General features: G+C 39.2%; 1 protein-coding gene across 1 annotated transcript in view; it reads right to left on the bottom strand.

Annotated features, from left to right (window-relative positions):
- IL1RAPL1 (interleukin 1 receptor accessory protein like 1) overlaps positions 1–5,806 on the bottom strand; it is a 1,490,530-nt gene extending 1,484,724 nt beyond the window's left edge. The window contains exon 1 of the mRNA XM_045995419.1: positions 5,195–5,806. The gene's annotated coding sequence lies outside the window, so the exon portion shown is untranslated. The remainder of the gene's footprint in view (positions 1–5,194) is intronic.
- Between the last annotated feature and the right edge of the window lie 11,054 nt (positions 5,807–16,860).

Raw genomic sequence — 16,860 nt, 5'->3', positions numbered from 1 at the left:
GGGGAACCAAAAAAAACAAAAACAAACAAACAAACAAACCAAACCCACAAAAAACCCCCAAACCCTGTCAGTTAAGGCTCTTTCATTGTAAGCCAATGGTCAGGGTAAGCAGCAAGGGAATATCCATTGAGCTATGTGGTTGGCCGGTAATGGAATGCTGTCTGCAGTGTAAGATACTCCAGGGTGGCGTTCTCTGGATGAAAATTAAAAGCATATTTGTAAGGTGATTAGCAGAATTTGTCAAATAAACAAGACAGTCTACATTCCTATACTATTCCTTTGTAAATATGCCTGAGCAAATCTGAAGCATTTCCATAAGTCATAAGAGAATATGCAGTTTTGAAATAGAGGAAACCAAGAAAATGCTGGCTATTTGTATGTATCAGTGAAGTCAGATAAAATAAATATGCATGCTCAAATCCTTCTGAAACAAAGAAATATCAGAGATACTTAACATAAAAAGCAAGACACTGGGAATTAAGAAAGAGAAGGTTGTGCTTTAGCAGGAAAGTTGTTTAAGTCCATGTACATTTATTTTTATTTACGGGGTTAACTTTCCATTTTCCAATTTTACCTTCACCAAAATATAAATTACTCTTTTACCTGATTATCCAGTCGCTTAAAAACATATATAGAAGTTCCTATCACCACCTATGCCCTTCTTATATGTGTAAATATGTTTATGCCAAGATACAAAAACCCTAAAGAAGTTCAGTGTTAGTGGTGACACACAGGGGATTGCCTCCCCCTAAAGAACGTTCATAATTATTGCAATGAGCAATTTCCAAAACAGAACTGTTATTTTTGTATTCTTATGCCCTCTATTATACTTGGTATTCAAATGCATTGTGCTTTTGGTAATAAAGTGACAAAAGAGAGTAGCTTTTTATTTAAAGTAGTAGCATCAAGTTGGTTTGTGAACGTTTGTTTGTGTACTCTTGGTACCAAAATCAGAAACACCTGAGTACTCAGGAGCATTAAAAACCAACAACAACAAGTAATCAGTTGAAAACACTCTCACACACAAAACCCTTAGTTACCATTCTTTGAATGTTATTCAAAGGCAACTGTTTTTTTAGTTAGTTAAGGCAAGTACATTCCCATATGAGCACTGCTGAAAAAAAGGAGTACTGAGTGAAAGTTAGCAACCAAAGCCTTTAATTCGTCTGTTACTTACTCACTGAACAATATTACCTACCAGCAAACTGTAATTGGGACTAGAGGGAGCCTATAAAGATTTACAGTAAGAGTCTGAGGGAAAAAATGCACTGTTAAATTCATACGACTTTGGAGAACCCTGAATAACAATAATTGCATGTGTTTCTAATAACTGCATGGCCGGATGGCGAGCCCTTAGACACACATCTCCTTTCTCGAGTGCAAAATGTTAATCATCCTATTTTAAAGGATTCTTGATTTTAAAGGATTAGCTTGAATCCTGAGAGGTGAAACGCGGGGTCAGGAGTCACAAGGCTGGAAACTGACAGAGCCTGAAGTGCAACGGGGGCCCTCTGACTCGGCACCAAATTCCACAATACCTGGACGTTTCCAAGAGCTGGGCTCCTTCCTCTTTGACATTCCTGATACAATTAATGGAAATAAGATTGGAATTTAATAATAAAAATGCTGACACAGTCTTATCTATAACTGCCCAAATGCTGTTATTACAATGACATTTTGTAAGTTGAGCATGACCAGAAAACTTGCTACTTTTAAATCTTTTTAATCAACACTTGGGTGCTTTGGGTGTCACACATTTTAGAGTAGTCTGCTTTATAAAAACATGAGATTTACCAAACAGCAAAGACCGTATCTGTTGTGAGACAAAGTAGGTCCCAAACACTTCAGTTTATAACAGACTGAAAGAATCCAAAATATAAATCTTAAATTAATCCTAAAATTTCGGTTGTTCTTAAATGTTTTATGCATTAGTCATTTCAACACTAATACGATTTGTTCACAGACATTGTAAACATAATAAACATCTCTTCTAAATTTTTTCCTACTTTGAAGAATATTGTGATTACTTATCAGTGAGACATGTTGACTTTGTTGAAGCAACTGGTCAGGAAATAAAAGGAGTACTTTCCATATTTATAAATGGTATTTCTTCTCCTATTTTCCCCAAATATTTTCTAATCTAACTACATAACTTGGGCTGATAAAAGAGCAACGAAATAGAGAAATAGGTACTGTATTTTAAATTATTCACTGACTTGGTGTTTAAGGGCTTTCCTATTTTAAGCAAAGCTTTTATCACTGATTTGTAGGATACGGAAGAAAAATGCTATCACCTGCTTCAGTTACATAATCGTCTATGAGAAGAAAGTAACAGGTTACGAAGTGCCATTAAAATGACTGAAACTATCTTTCCTAATGTAAATATATGTGGTCTTCAAGTAAAAGGACAGCAGTTACACGGGTACGTATGTTTGATGGTCAGGATCTTTTTTCAGAGACTTCTTTTTCTTTCTAGTATTATTTCTATCCCCTAAGTGCTTAAAAAGCCTCCAGAATTTGCCCTGTTTGGTAACATATGTGTAGCTTAGGTCAGAAAACAAATGAGGAAGTCATTTATAAAATATTACAATAAGGAGTACATGAAATATCATCACGGACTGTATTTCTGCACATAGTTGGAGACTAACAGCCTAGAAGCAGCCATAGTGTTACCCTGACCCCTGAAGGAAGGAATCAGGAGTTAACTTCACATCCGATTTTCTCCACAATATGAACACCAAACCTCCAAATCCACTGGCACAATATATCAATGTTTAGGCATGCCCTGCAGAAATATGACAGTGTTCTCGAATATCAGAGCTCAAAATTTCATTCCACCATTCCACCATTCTGATTTGGGGTAAGCAGATCTTTGCAAAGTTACTTAGTGGATGTCTAGATCTTGCACCTGACTCCACAGGAAAAACAGAAAGAATCATCTCATCTCCATGCTAGAAAAGTCCCTTAGCCTTCTTGGGAAAATACACAGAAAGGGAAATAGGAAATAGCACAAGTAGATGAAAAGACGATTTAATTCCACAGTGTTAGGATTCCAGTAGAGTTGCTTTTTGAGGGAATTTAGGATCTAATGAGGGAAGAACAGATCCTGAAACATTAGAAGGCCAGAAAGGAGCCGATGTATATCTTCTTTAAAAAAAAAAAATCACAAATCCAAATAAAACATCAGGGTAAATGACATTTTATTCTGCAGTATTCCCTCTTCTATACAGCGAGCCCAGTACATTTATCTCATCTCCTGGTAAGAGTCACAGGCAGCTGCAACATGTCCTTTAAGGCATTCAGTAAGTAAAACTTGAAAATGGATTGCTCTTTATTTCTGAGATTTGTATTAATAATGAACTCACTGCCATTTATTTTTTAATTTAACAAGGTATCATTACCTTGGAAGGTTTTTATTTCTCTTTTCCCTGAGGGTTAAAATGGCCCAGAAATAGGTCTGTCAAGGCAAAGATAAAGGTACAAAACACTCACTTCTGACACACTGTGGAAGCAATCGTTTTTCCTGAGGGAAACACCAGGCTGAAATCTGCATTAAGCTCCACCAGGCAAAATGCAAGAAGACCCCGAATAGTCATTCTGTTCACAGTCTTCATTTCAACCGACTTAACTTTCTGCTCAGTTGGGGTCATGTATGTCAATCACAGGGTACAGAACTATGACCTTGGCTGGGATCATCAGCCCCAATTACTCAATGGGGCACTTGTGAAACATTGCGGACTCATTTTGACTCTCCACGGGTGTGGCTAAAATTGGTCCTGTCCAGATCTAAAGCTTATATAGATCTGCTGTCCCTCAGAAACTCACTATGAGAAAACTCATGCTAAATTTGCCACAGAGATCAAGCTTTACAGGACCCCCGGAGCTAATCTCTGTCTGCTCTCCTCCTCCTCTGTTTGCTGTTACAAGCCTTCAAAAGTTAACAGGGTGATGGAGCCTCCCTCTATACAATCATTTCATCTCACTATCGTTGACTGAAGCTCGCTGATGTAATGAAGTTACATAATCACCGATTATGCACGACTTCCATCCATCTTCCTACATATCCACATATCTTCTCCTCTCCCCTTCAGATCAATCTACCAGGTGAGATTTATAACACATGTAAATGCTCCATTCTCTCATCATAGGTACTGAATATGGGACTTTAGCATTGCAGTACAGTGCACTGAACCACGTCATCAATATTGATTTTTTATCCCATTTCCCAGGCGGAATATGCTTAAACATCCTTCGTGGTCTAGTCTCTAACTTTTTACTAAAGGGTAAAATAGATGTAGCAGATAGGACACATCCTTAACTTAAGGTTAAGGGAAGTGTGTAATTGCCTGCATTTCCAAAGCTGGCTGCATTGCAATAAAACGATGGTCTCTGCTTCCAGACCTTCAACTCCCCTGCACGTGGGTCGCAGCTTCAGCTATTTAGGGTATTAAGTAAATCATTAAATTATTGGGCTATTGAACTTGAGAAAGAAAGCATTTGGTGATATTTAAAATAATATTGCACGATTCTCTATTTTGCTCATCTTTTCAGCTTTTTCTTTTCTTTTCTTTTCATTCCGAACGATAATCCAGTGGATAAAAAAAGTAGCCCAGGGTACTTAATAATCTCCAATAATCACAACCTAGAGAATAATTAGCAATGATTATCACCTTAAAGTTTAAGAACTTGACAAGTGGGATGTCCCTGGTCCCATTGCGGCTGTGAAATGCAGCAGAATGCTGCACTGAGTTGAAAACATATTTCTTTTAATGAATAAAGAGTAGCTCGTTTCATTTTAAATAGGGCTCTTCAGTAAGTGTTCCTTTCACTGCTGCTACCCCTTCTAGAACACAGGAGCCACAAATATTGCATCCAAACAATAGAGTATCTACCCAGAATTAATTCAAGACACTCTTCCATATCAAAATAATTGGAGGGGGAAGTGATGCTTTGATTTATTTTCAATTACACTCAGAATACAGACCTACACACACACACACACACACACACACACACACACACGCACACGCACACACACCAACACACCCAACTGCAGTTATTCCATTCAGTGCCAATAACGGCCACATCACAGCCATCAGTGCGATGCAGCAATCATCCAATTCACCCATTCCCATTACAAACGCCCAAGTTCGCTTACACCACTGATGGGTTTGCATATATAAAATGACCTTACCCACAACAGTCTTCCAAATTATTCTCCCCTGGATATCAGTCGGCAAGGTAATTGCTGGTCATCACAATGCGTATTCAGAAAAATCCACGCTTTACTCCTGTGTTCTTTTTCTTGTTTTTGCTAGCAATTAATATCGTGAACAAGATACCCATTCACAAATGCCAAGTTCACCGTAAAAGCAGATAATTCCATACAGCTCTTCCCTACAAGACTGCCTCCAGTTAGTTCTCAAAGTGCCCGATTGTTTGGTGAAGATACAATCCAGGTGCAGAGCAGAGGGGAAAAAAGACGACTAGGAGAAAAAAGAAGAGGCAGATAGAAAAGGAGACACTGAGAGAGGAGAGAGCAGAAAAAGAGGGAAGAATTTTTTTTTTTAAAGGAGGAAGGAAAAAGGCCGGTAAGTGAGGAAGTCTGAGAGCTTTATGACAAGAACCGGAGTCTTGCTTGCAAATCTTCTGTATACATGTAGCCCTTCAGATCCTCTTGGTCCCCAAGTAAAATTTCCAGATCCGGGATGCAGCCATAAGAAAGAATCCTATGTATATTTCACAAGTATCCCGCAATAACAGATCCGACGGGGTTTTCCTTGTACAGTACTGCTGTGTGAAAGCACACAACCCCTGCTGTTTGGGAAGATGTCTCCTGGGTCCTAGCTCTCTTCAGCAGCCCCCAAAAATGATTTTTCAGAAAAGAGTGGGGGAAAAAAAAAGCGCAGCTTTCCGTTTGCCTTGAATGATGCTAATCCTGAGCGAAAACGACAAGGAAACCACGAATAGCTTGAGATCTTGATTAATAGCCACAATCCACTCAAAATATCCCAGGAAAGAAGGAGCGAAAACAAGAAAGGGAAACTGCAATGCATAAATGATTCCAGTGTTTCTACAAGATCGGTTCATTTGATTGAATGCATTCTCTGGGTTTGCTGCAAGTCATAAAGAGGATAGTGTTACTGCCACCCAATGGATATTTTAGTACTAGCCAATCCATACAACGCCACCGCTTTGCGAGTTTTAGTTTTCCGAAGACTAAAGAGGAAGGAGGGTAGCCTGGAAATCTTTTGGAAAAGACCCCGAGGGGCCTCAAATAACGGGAATCTGTCCTTCCAGGCAAAACTGGATGGCAAATGTGGACTCTTACCCATTCCCACGTTAGCCACCTTAGAATTAGGGTTCCATTTCTCCAGGAGGCAGAAAAGTACAGAGAACGATGCCTAAACTGACACGCTCACAATAAGCTCCTTTTCATCTCTTCTCTTTAAAGCACATTTGTTACTGCGTGCGATCGCTCTCGGTCCCTGCGACCCCACCCCCACAGAACCATTCTCAATATCACTTTAAGCGGAATTGCTAAAGACTGCCGGGTGCGGGAGGGGAGGGGAGGGGCTGCTCCGAACCTCTGGGGGAAAGGTGATAATTGTTTCTAAAGGTCAGTTTTGCAAAGTGCTTCAGCTTGTATTGATATGTAAACTGTAAGTCATTCAGGCAGTACCCCTCCTGGCCGCCACACTTTCAGTTTGGGGAGGAGCATTATTTTCCCTAAGGGAGAGAGGTTTGGGAGCAGGGTGCTGGCGGATGGTTCTCTGGGAGCGTGGAGGTGGGGGCGGGGCGCAGAGAGGAGGAGACTCAAGAGGATCCTCCTCCCTTCCACCGCGTAACCGAGTTCGCTGCAGGATTCTGAGATGGAGTCCTAACGGGAAAAGAGGGACCAAGTAGGTACCGGTCAATTAAATTGGAAAATTTGCGCATTTTAAGATCCTTGCCCTTTATACTACCTTGGGATAGTATAGTGCCTACCTGGGATTCTGTGCTACTCAAACTTGAAAGTAGGTATGATCACTTGGGAGTCTTGTTAAAATGTAGATTCTGATTCAGTTAAGTCTGGACTGAGGCCTCAGAGTCGGCATTTCTAATGATCTGGTCCTTGAGCCTTCATAATGCTGCTGATGTATGGACCACACTCGGAAAAGCAAGACTCTAGGGCAGGCTTAATGCCTACGCCGCAACCACGGTGTTAGTTTCTGACAGTGGGGTGGGCAGGGCATTTAAAGGACTGAGAAACACGTTTGCAGTCACTACCCCTCCCTCGCCCCATTCTTTCACCTTTCCCAGACACCACCTGTAGCCCCCATTCTAGAAAACTTTAACCCACCTCCCCAAGCTTTTGTAATGTAAGGTGTAAGAGGATAAGCCCCACGTAGAACAATAAATAGGTAAAGCAGCGTGGCCCTGGATAAATGGGTCTTCATTTAACTTGGAGAGTAAAACACAACCGAAGATCAAGGAAACGCGTGCAGGAGGTATTCGGTGAAATGCTAGCTAAACAAATGCAAGCCAAGCTCTGTCGGGGCGCAGGTGAGGCTGACGGGGACTGGGAGACGGAAGGGCGGTCAAACTGTATTTTTAAGGAAGGAGCATTATATTGAAGTTTTCAATCCAAGGCGAGGGAAGATCTGGTTAAAGTGTGCGGGCAAGTCTGACATGGTTTCCGTGGTGGTAACTCACCCAGATTAACCTCCTGTGTGCCAGTCGTTCTCTTCTTGCTCCTTTCCCACATGCTCTAGTCCAGAGTAAACTGAGGAGCGAGGTGAAGGGGACGTATATTCTCGGATTCTCACAGCCGGTGAGCTATATTTTCAACACCTATCACAGTCCTGCAGCTGACCCATTTAACTGAAGAACTAGACCTCAAGCGGACTGGGAGGGGCACAATTAACAAATTTAATTGCTTCGAGCAAAGTTTAGAAGTAAAAGTCCTGGACTGTAGGCTCAAATCCTAGATTTGAGTCTAATTTCTATTAAGTAGCCATAATTTCCCGAGGGAATCACTTTAATTTCTCTTGGCCTCAGTTTCCTTGTCTGTAAAAAATACAGGTTGCCAAGGTCCATGCCAGCTCCATATGGTACAAAAATCAAGTCCTTTATTTGCAAAGCTTCGGTCAGTTTGTGACTTTACACAGAGTATGAGTCCTGATTATTACCTTGACATGGGCTGTAGGCAGAGACTCTCCAGATGCTTTGAAAAGTGTATTAAAGACGCAGGTGAACATTTGACCATTTAAATCTTATTGCAAAAGATGATTTTAAATGCTTTCTCTTCAGATCCAGGAAGGGAAGTATTTGTTTGAATCCGAGGTGAAGCCTTGTCTATTCCTGGATCTTACAGAGCCAACTGTGGGCCTCGCTGTTTGTTGCCATGGGATCTTCTTTGTGCGAACTGTCTTGAACTGTGTGGGAACATTTTCCTCTTGCCTCCCTTCAGTTCTCTAACTCTTCTGAAGATATGTGTCAGAACAAAATGTAGCTGCATTATTGCCAATTAAGACTAACAGCAGCTGCAAGGTGCATCTAATTAAGAATTTTAATTACTTCACCAAATTTTCATTTGCAGATGTTTAGAGCATTAAATAACGTATTGTGACTTTATTTTAAAATCTGAAAAAAGCTGACCTCCCTCCAAAGTTTGGGGCGGGCGGTGCTAAAAAACTATACAACTCAATGCTAGGTGTAAAAGAGCCTTTGACAAGGGGAGTTGGTACCTGCACACAGTGTTTGAGAATAAATGACTTTACATTCAGGGTGAAAAAAATAGTGCATGTATTCATAAATGGAAAAGGCCAACAAAACTGAAAACACTGCCAAAATTAATAATTTACTATTCGAGCAGAATCTTTGCATGTTACAAAATTCTTCAGATGTTCTGTCCTTTTTCTTTTCCAGTATGGCAAGGGTTAACAGTAAGTTTGGTGCTGCAGTGTGGGGATTGTAGGCTATAATACAAAGCATTATGGGGTTTGTAGTAAAAACTGGCTGCAGATCAATTCCATGCTTCTAGCTTCTCTCAACTGAAAGAACTGCTGTTTTATTTTCTTATAATAAAAAAGAAGAATGTCAAGATATTTTAAATAAGAAATTCATTTTAATGAAACAAAGTTGGTATTACTGGGACTATGAAATTAAAGTTTAGCTACAATAATATTCTGACTGAGGAGATGGAGAACGCAATAACATCTCCTTTATAAGCCACAAATAACCTGAGCGAGCTATTTCCCAACATGACTACCCTATAGCTAGGGTTTCAAAAATCACTTTCATTGTTTTAGCAGTACAAAGTGAGAAAACAGCAGGTTGTGCATGTATTGAGAGAGAATTGTGAACCCAGGAAATGAACTCAAATTCTTACTGACTCTGCCTTTAATCATTGGTAGCCTCCATTTAATTGTCCTTGAGGAAGAGTTTTATGTAATTGACGTTTTTGGATGTTTTGTTATGCAGAAAATACTCTGAATATTCACAGTAGCTCTCCTTTCTAATGAAATTAAACCTAATGAAATTAAGGCTAGAATATCTGGAAAATAGGTCTAATGTGGGATATTTCACTCTGTTTAGGTTTAATTAATTATGAAAGTGTATAAATTAAGGAGTTATAATTCTGTTCATCTTTGGTATGCAGGTGATATTGTGTAGGTAAATACATAATTTATCGAGGTTTTGATTTAACTGTGTTGGTAATTTATTCCAAAAGTTCATGAAACATTTTCTGTATGAGACAAATTCAAAGTCTAGTTCTCTAGTATTGTTCTATGAATTCAGCCCCCCTTTAGTTATAAAAGCTAAAATACATCTTTTCAAACTCTCTGTTCTCTGTGCAAGTCCCCATTATCATGCTAAGTTATTTCAAAAGTATGTTTTATACCTAAGTTTGCTTACTGTTCGCTTTTTCCCCTTACAGAGGACTCCATGCACAAAAAGGCAACACTAAAGCAAACTATTATTACAGATATGAATAAATGCAAAATCAAGCACCCTTCATTTTCAGACCTTTTGCCAGCAACATTCATTTGAACCTACTACCACATATTCTCAAATGATGTGTAGACAAAGACTTGAGCATTTCAGCAAAATTCTACCATAAATTTCAGAAATAATAAAGAATGCTATGAAAAAGCAAACAGCAATGGGAAAGAAAAATGCCATGCCTGCTTTTCTTTCAGATTTCTAAGTTTCAAATCATAAAAATATACAAATATATATCTTCTTGAATGCACTTTACATTATTGTTCATACTGTGAATATTTCTTTTATGGTCATAAAAATAAAAGCAATGCCCCAAATGAAACACTATGTACATAAGTGATGTAAATGCATCCCCGGTGGAAAGCCGGCTGGCTGCCGGTGGGAGGGTATATTTATACAGTGCCTTTCATTTGGAAGGTTCCCAAAATGATTTGCAAACTGTATATAGAGGAATTGCTCACCATGGAAATTCACCCACTTTCAGAAGGGAGTGCAGAAGTCATTCCATGCTGACAACTATTTTAAATAAAACTACAGAACAATATTTCAGGTGGGTAAAATTGTAATTGATTCAGGGAATGTGCCCTGAAATCCCACTACATGCCAGGCATGGTTGGAGGTCCTGAGATATCACTGTGGGTCTATCTAGGCAAGTTTGCTGCTCTCCTCAAGCTTGTTTTATTGGAATCTGATGAGAACTCAGGAGTTAAAAGCCCTATTTCTTAGTGAATTTTTGATCTCTGCACATGGTTCTACAGAAACAAACCACTTGCTACTTTTTATATGTATTTCCATCAGGCTTATGATATCCAGAACACATGATCTGTGGCAGTGTATTCGACTTCAAATTGATCACATACCCACACAAATGGCTTCAGATATTATGGTCAAAGCAGGTAAAATGACAATAACATTTCCTGCCTTGAATGATTTGGAAGACATAGGGCAGAAAGCAATATGTTTCTTTATAAAGTATACCATGTATCCATATATGAATAAATGCTATTAAATCACTTCAGATATAGATATAGATAAATAAAGATATATATAAAAGTCTTCTGGGTTTGGGATATTAAATGAAATGGTATTACTATATGTACATGGAAGACTGCTTCCAGTGAAATGATTCAGGGCACTTCAAGGTAATTAAGGCATATGAAATAGTTTAGTGAAGGAGGAGAGTGGTATGAGCTAATGTTTCTGAGCATAAAATATGGAATCAAATACCAGTGTATCCAAAATGTACTAGACTTTATAATATTTTTTCGGATGGAAATAGAATGGGAGAAAAGGGTAAAGCAGGCACTGTCGAAGTTCAGCCCAGACCCTCTCAGATTGCAGTTCCGTATGCTCACAGCCATCACTCTCTTCTCTCTGCATTGCATTTAAGGCCAGCAGTGGGAATCTCTTGAACCACTGTTCTTGGTCTACTGGTTCTGCTTGACTTGCCTATAATGAAGGTTGGAAGGACTGGGGTATTTACAACCATCCTCCAACTTAGCCAGAGACTTGACTGATAGGGGAATATGAACCCCTTGAACTTTTGACTATATTCCAGAGGGACTCTGAGGCATAAGTTACATTCTAGAACTCCCTTGTGAAATCGGGTCAAAACTGGGACTTTTCCTGTAATCACACCTGTGCTTGGTGTCTGGGAACCCAAGAGAGGGTAACAAGAAATAATCATAGAGGTCCCATCTCTAGCTTTTTTTTTTTTTTAAAGATTTTAGTTATTTATTTGACAGACAGAGATCACAAGTAGGCAGAGAGGCAGGCATAGAGAGAGGGGGGAAAGCAGGCTCCCTGCTGAGCTGAGAGCCTGATGTGGGGCTCAATCCCAGGACCCTGAGATCATGACCTGAGCTGAAGGCAGAGGCCTAACCCACTGAGCCACCCAGGGGCCCCCCATCTCTAGCTTTTTAAAGATTTTATTTATTTATTTGAGAGAGAAAGAGAGTGCACAAACACAAGCAAGGGGAGGGGGCAGAGGAAAGGGGGAAGGAGATTTCTGCTCCCCAAGCAAGCCCCCCACCATCATGACTTGAGCTGAAGGCAGATGCTTAACAAACCGAGCCGCCTAGGCACTCTCCCCCATCTCTAGCTTTTAAATAGTCAACCCCTATAAGCTGAAATAGATAATCTGTTCATTTCTCAATTTTTCTATGTCTTGCCACATGCGAGACAGCCTGATAGCACCGGGTGTTGGGGCTGTAGGGATGACTGAGGCACAGTGTCTGTCCTTAAAGACCTTAAGTTTAACAGTAGAGAGAGACCTATCAACAACACATGTGATACACAATGTGGTGAATACTAGGGAGAGATCTGAATTCAGCCTCCAAAAGTCAGGCAAGATTGAACAGGTAGGTGTCATTTCACTGACCGTGAGGGATGAGCAAAATAAAAATCAGAAAATGAGTGAAGCCTGGGAATGAAGAGTAACATCTGAGGAGACCAATTTTCTTTTACTTGGAAGGAAATAGCATTGGTCCTGGTAGTAGAAATTAAAAGTGCTTAAAATCATAGAATCCTTTTTTGAAGGGGTCTCTAGAGATAACCTTGAATAATTTCTTTATTTTAGTCAGAGGAAATTGAGTCTCACACGGCCAAATGACATAGTTATTTAAACTCACAAAGCTAGGAAGTGGTAGGAGTTCTCTTCTGGCATGACTCAGCCATATTGCCTGTCAGCCTTTTCTTTAAAAAGATAAATTGAGGACATAATCGAGATATCTGATATAATAAAACCTAGTTTGAATCGTGACCTTTCACTATCTAGCCTTGAGAAAATTCTTTGCCTTCTCTGAGTCTCGATGTCCTCCTACAACAACTGAAGTTAATAGGGTAAACTGCTCCTGGGGGCTCTTGTAGCATAAGCACCTAGCATGGAACCTAGGACATAGTACATGTTTGCGATAAGCGTGCTTTGTTTCATTTCACCTTTAATTTGTTTTCATTTCTTTTCTTTCCTAGAGAATGTTATAGTGGTGTAGGCAAAGACAAGGATGTTTTTATTTTTGTTTCATTCTTTTTGTTTTAGTTTATTTAAGTAATTTCTACACCCAATGTGGGGCTCGAACTTATGACCCCAAGATCAAGAGTTGCATGCTTTTCTGACTGGGCCAGTCAGGAGCCCCCTGATGTTTTTATTTTTGTTAGTGTTTTGCTTTTGTTATATTAGCTGTAGGGTTGAAGGGAACCAGCCCTTCAAGTAAGATTGCTTGCTTACATTTTTTTTCTTTTTAATAAACTGGTGTTGTTTTTGATTAGGACTAGCCCTTTCTCTGACTAGAATATGGAAGTATTATTTACACAGTGTCTCGGGACCAGTCCAGCTTTGTTCGTTGCAAGCCAAGTAGGCAATTCTGCGTCTTCTAAGCAGCTAGTTATAATAATAATGAACATAATACTGAAACACGTTTGCCAATTGAGGAAGTCTGTTTTATACATATTGTAAAAGAGGAAACCCAAATGGTAAATGAATGTATAAAAAGGTAATGGACTTCATTAGACATGATGGTGATGTAAATTTAAACAAGGCAATATCATGACACATTCACAAGAATGTTCAAATGAAGTAATGGACAATAGGAAATGTAGGTAAAGAGTTGGAAGAGCTACAAACTTGTATCTACTCATGATGACAGTACAAACGGCTTCATAACCATGGAAAACTTTTCAGCAGTGGCTACCTATTAAATCTGAACATACGTATCACCAATGATGCCATCAATTCTATTTCTAGGTATATATCCAACAGAAATGCATACACATATTTACTAAAAACATGCACTAGAAAGTTCACGGTAGCTGTATTGAAGAAAAAAATTCCGAAGTGGAAACTGATGGAATGCTCATCAGCAATAGAATAGGGGAATACATTATGGTATATTCATACTGCCGGCTGCCATACAGGAATGAGAACTAACAATCTGGCTTTTTTACAAAAATGTTGAGTAAAAGAAGGCACACACAAAAGAGTACATCCTGTAGGGTTGCATTTATAGGAAGAACAAAACTAATCTAGGATGTACAAGGGAAGCTTTGGGGGTGCTGGTAGTGTTCTGGGTTTTTTGGATCCTGATGTTGATTACTTGGTTGTATTTATACTGTGAAAATTCATTGAGGTGATGCATATAATGTGTGGACTTTTGTATGTATTTCATATTTCAATAACAAGTTTTTTTTAAGATTTTATTTATTTACTTGAGAGAGAGAGAGAGAGAGAGAATGAGAGGGGAGAAGGTTAGAGGGAGAAGCAGACTCCCCGCGGAGCTGGGAGCTGGATGCGGGATTCTTGGTTCATGACCTGAGTGGAAGGCTTAAACAACTGAGTCACTCAGGTGCCCCTCAGCAATGAATTTTTTAAAAAAATTTGTTTTAAAACCAGAAGAAAGAAAAAGCCTAACTCCCACACCAGTGATACGTTATTAAAAATAATCAATAAAATTAAACTTTTGGCTGATATTTGTGAAAGCTAAATATTTTATCATATTAAAATATGGAGGTCTTCCTGTGAAATGGATGTGAAAAGGCAATGTTTGTTTATTTTAAAAGATGTTTTCAAGAAATAAATAGGATTCTCTTTTTGAAATATAATTAATTTAGTATAATTTAACATAGATCTAATTAATTTAGTATAATTTAACATAGAATAGGAACTCAAGAATTAATATAATCATGCCTTTGACTTTTTAGTGTCAATGAAAGCTTTGTTTAATTCTTCTGTGAAATGATAATAGCTAGCATTTATTCAGTGCTTATTATGTGCCAAGCACCTTTGGAGGCATTTTTTGAGTGCTAATTCACTTAATCCTCAAAAGAAATGGTTACTTTTGTCGTGGCCAATTTACAGGTGAGGAAACCAAGGAAAAGAGATGGCCTGCTCAGTGTCTCAGAGTGGCAAAGTTGGAAATGGTACCTCCTCTTAATCACTACTCATTTTTTTTTAAAGATTTTATCTACCGGACAGAGAGAGAGACCACAAGTAGGCAGAGAGGCAGGCAGAGAGAGAGGAGGAAGCAGGCTCCCCGCTGAGCAGAGAACCTGATGTGGGGCTTGATCCCAGGACCCTGAGATCTTGATCCGAGCCGAAGGCAGAGGCTTAACCCACTGAGCCACCCAGGCGCCCCTTAATCACTACTCTTATCTGCCACTGTAACATCTGGTTATTTCCTCTAATGCCACATTTAGCCAAAATTACACTTTCATATTTGGCTCATATATTGCCTTTATTGGCTTAATATTCCTAATAATGGCCATCTGTAAACTAAAGAGTTAGTAGCAGTTCAGCAAAAACAGTGAGTGCAATTTTCCCCAGCAGAGTGTGTTATTCTTGGTTCTGTGCATCGCTCTGCTCTGTTTATCTTTTTCCCACAGGAGATCTAAGGGAATTATTATGTTTCTGTTAAATGAAGAGAAAAGTGATGAAATTATACCTTTCAAGGAAAAACGTTAATATTTCAACTTTTCGAACACTTAAGAATAGTACAATGAAGGGTGTGTTAACATTATGTAAATACCTGTATGGCCTTCTGAACTAATTTTTAAACTAAGAAAAACAACTCAAGTAAATTTTTTTTAAAGATTTTATTTATTTATTTGACAGATAGAGATCACAAGTAGGCAGAGAGACAGGCAGAGAGAGAGGGGGAAGCAGGTTCCCTGCTGAGCAGAGAGCCCGATGTGGGGCTCGATCCCAGGACCCTGAGATCATGACCTGAGCCGAAGGCAGAGGCTTAACCCACTGAGCCACCCAGGCGCCCTGAAAAACAACTCTTTAAGTAAATCTACAGGAGACTAGAAAGATATAGATGTTGTTAATAACTAGATGTCCATACTCAGTTTGTGTTAGTGTCTTTGTGTGATGTGTACGTGTTTAGCACTATTAGAAGGATATTAAAATAAATCAGAGTAGGTGATACTACAGCTGGTACTGGAGGGGGCTTACTGCATGGCATAATGCAGGCAATAACGTAAAAAGGGAATATTGAATATGATTATTATAAAATCTCTTGTGACAGAGACAATGCTATGTGTTCACCAGATGTTTATTTCCTTCTTAAATACGGAAAAACACTATGTTTCCTAGTCCTTTTGCATCTAGGTGGAGCCATATTGGATTGCAGACAGATGTTTTCCATACATCTTCCAAAGTAGATGGCTAAAATCTCCAGAGCTGTCTTCTTCCCTCTGTCCTTGTTTTCGTGTATGCCTTCTTGTGCATGGCTTGAAGGAGGGGGCCTCAAGATGGTGGAATCATAAGATGGAAGGATCCATACTTCCTAGTCATTACTACGAAAGGAGTGGCATAACCAGGAGCGTCAGCCCTGGGCTTTGTGTGAATAAGAAGTAAGCTTTCATTATAAGCCACAGAGCTTTCAGGTTCATTTGTTAGTGCTTAGTCTACCCTGATCTATAGCCTCCGACCCACTCAAAGGCAAGAAAAAATGTTTTCCTCTTTTTTCCCCCTTTTTCATTCTTGTTTGCCTCTCAGGTGTACAGAATTGTATTGTTCATGATTCTTGGTTAATAGTCATTTTTATTGGTCTTTGTGCAGCCCAGTTTCATTTCTGTACTTATTTGGTTAGTTGTCTCATGAGGTTATACATGCTTGAGAAAGCACCATCCAAAACAAAAGTAAGCAACTTGATAATAACCTAGATCAAATATACGGTATGGTACCCCTTATCCATCTGCCTCCCCCCACTTAAGAAAATTACCATCTTGAATCCCACATGCATTATTCCTTTGACTCTTTTGTCATATGGTTTTATTGCTTCTATAGGTATTCCTCAATAATACAGATTTTACATTTCAATTATTTCAACTTTATGAAAGGATATTCATTCCAGTTCTGGATAAAATGCAATAAGG

This window comes from Meles meles, chromosome X (assembly GCF_922984935.1).
Source record: "Meles meles chromosome X, mMelMel3.1 paternal haplotype, whole genome shotgun sequence".
NCBI classification, from domain to species: Eukaryota; Metazoa; Chordata; class Mammalia; order Carnivora; family Mustelidae; genus Meles; species Meles meles.
The sequence above is the reverse complement of the archived record's forward strand: the minus strand, read 5'-3'. Positions and strand labels throughout refer to the sequence as shown.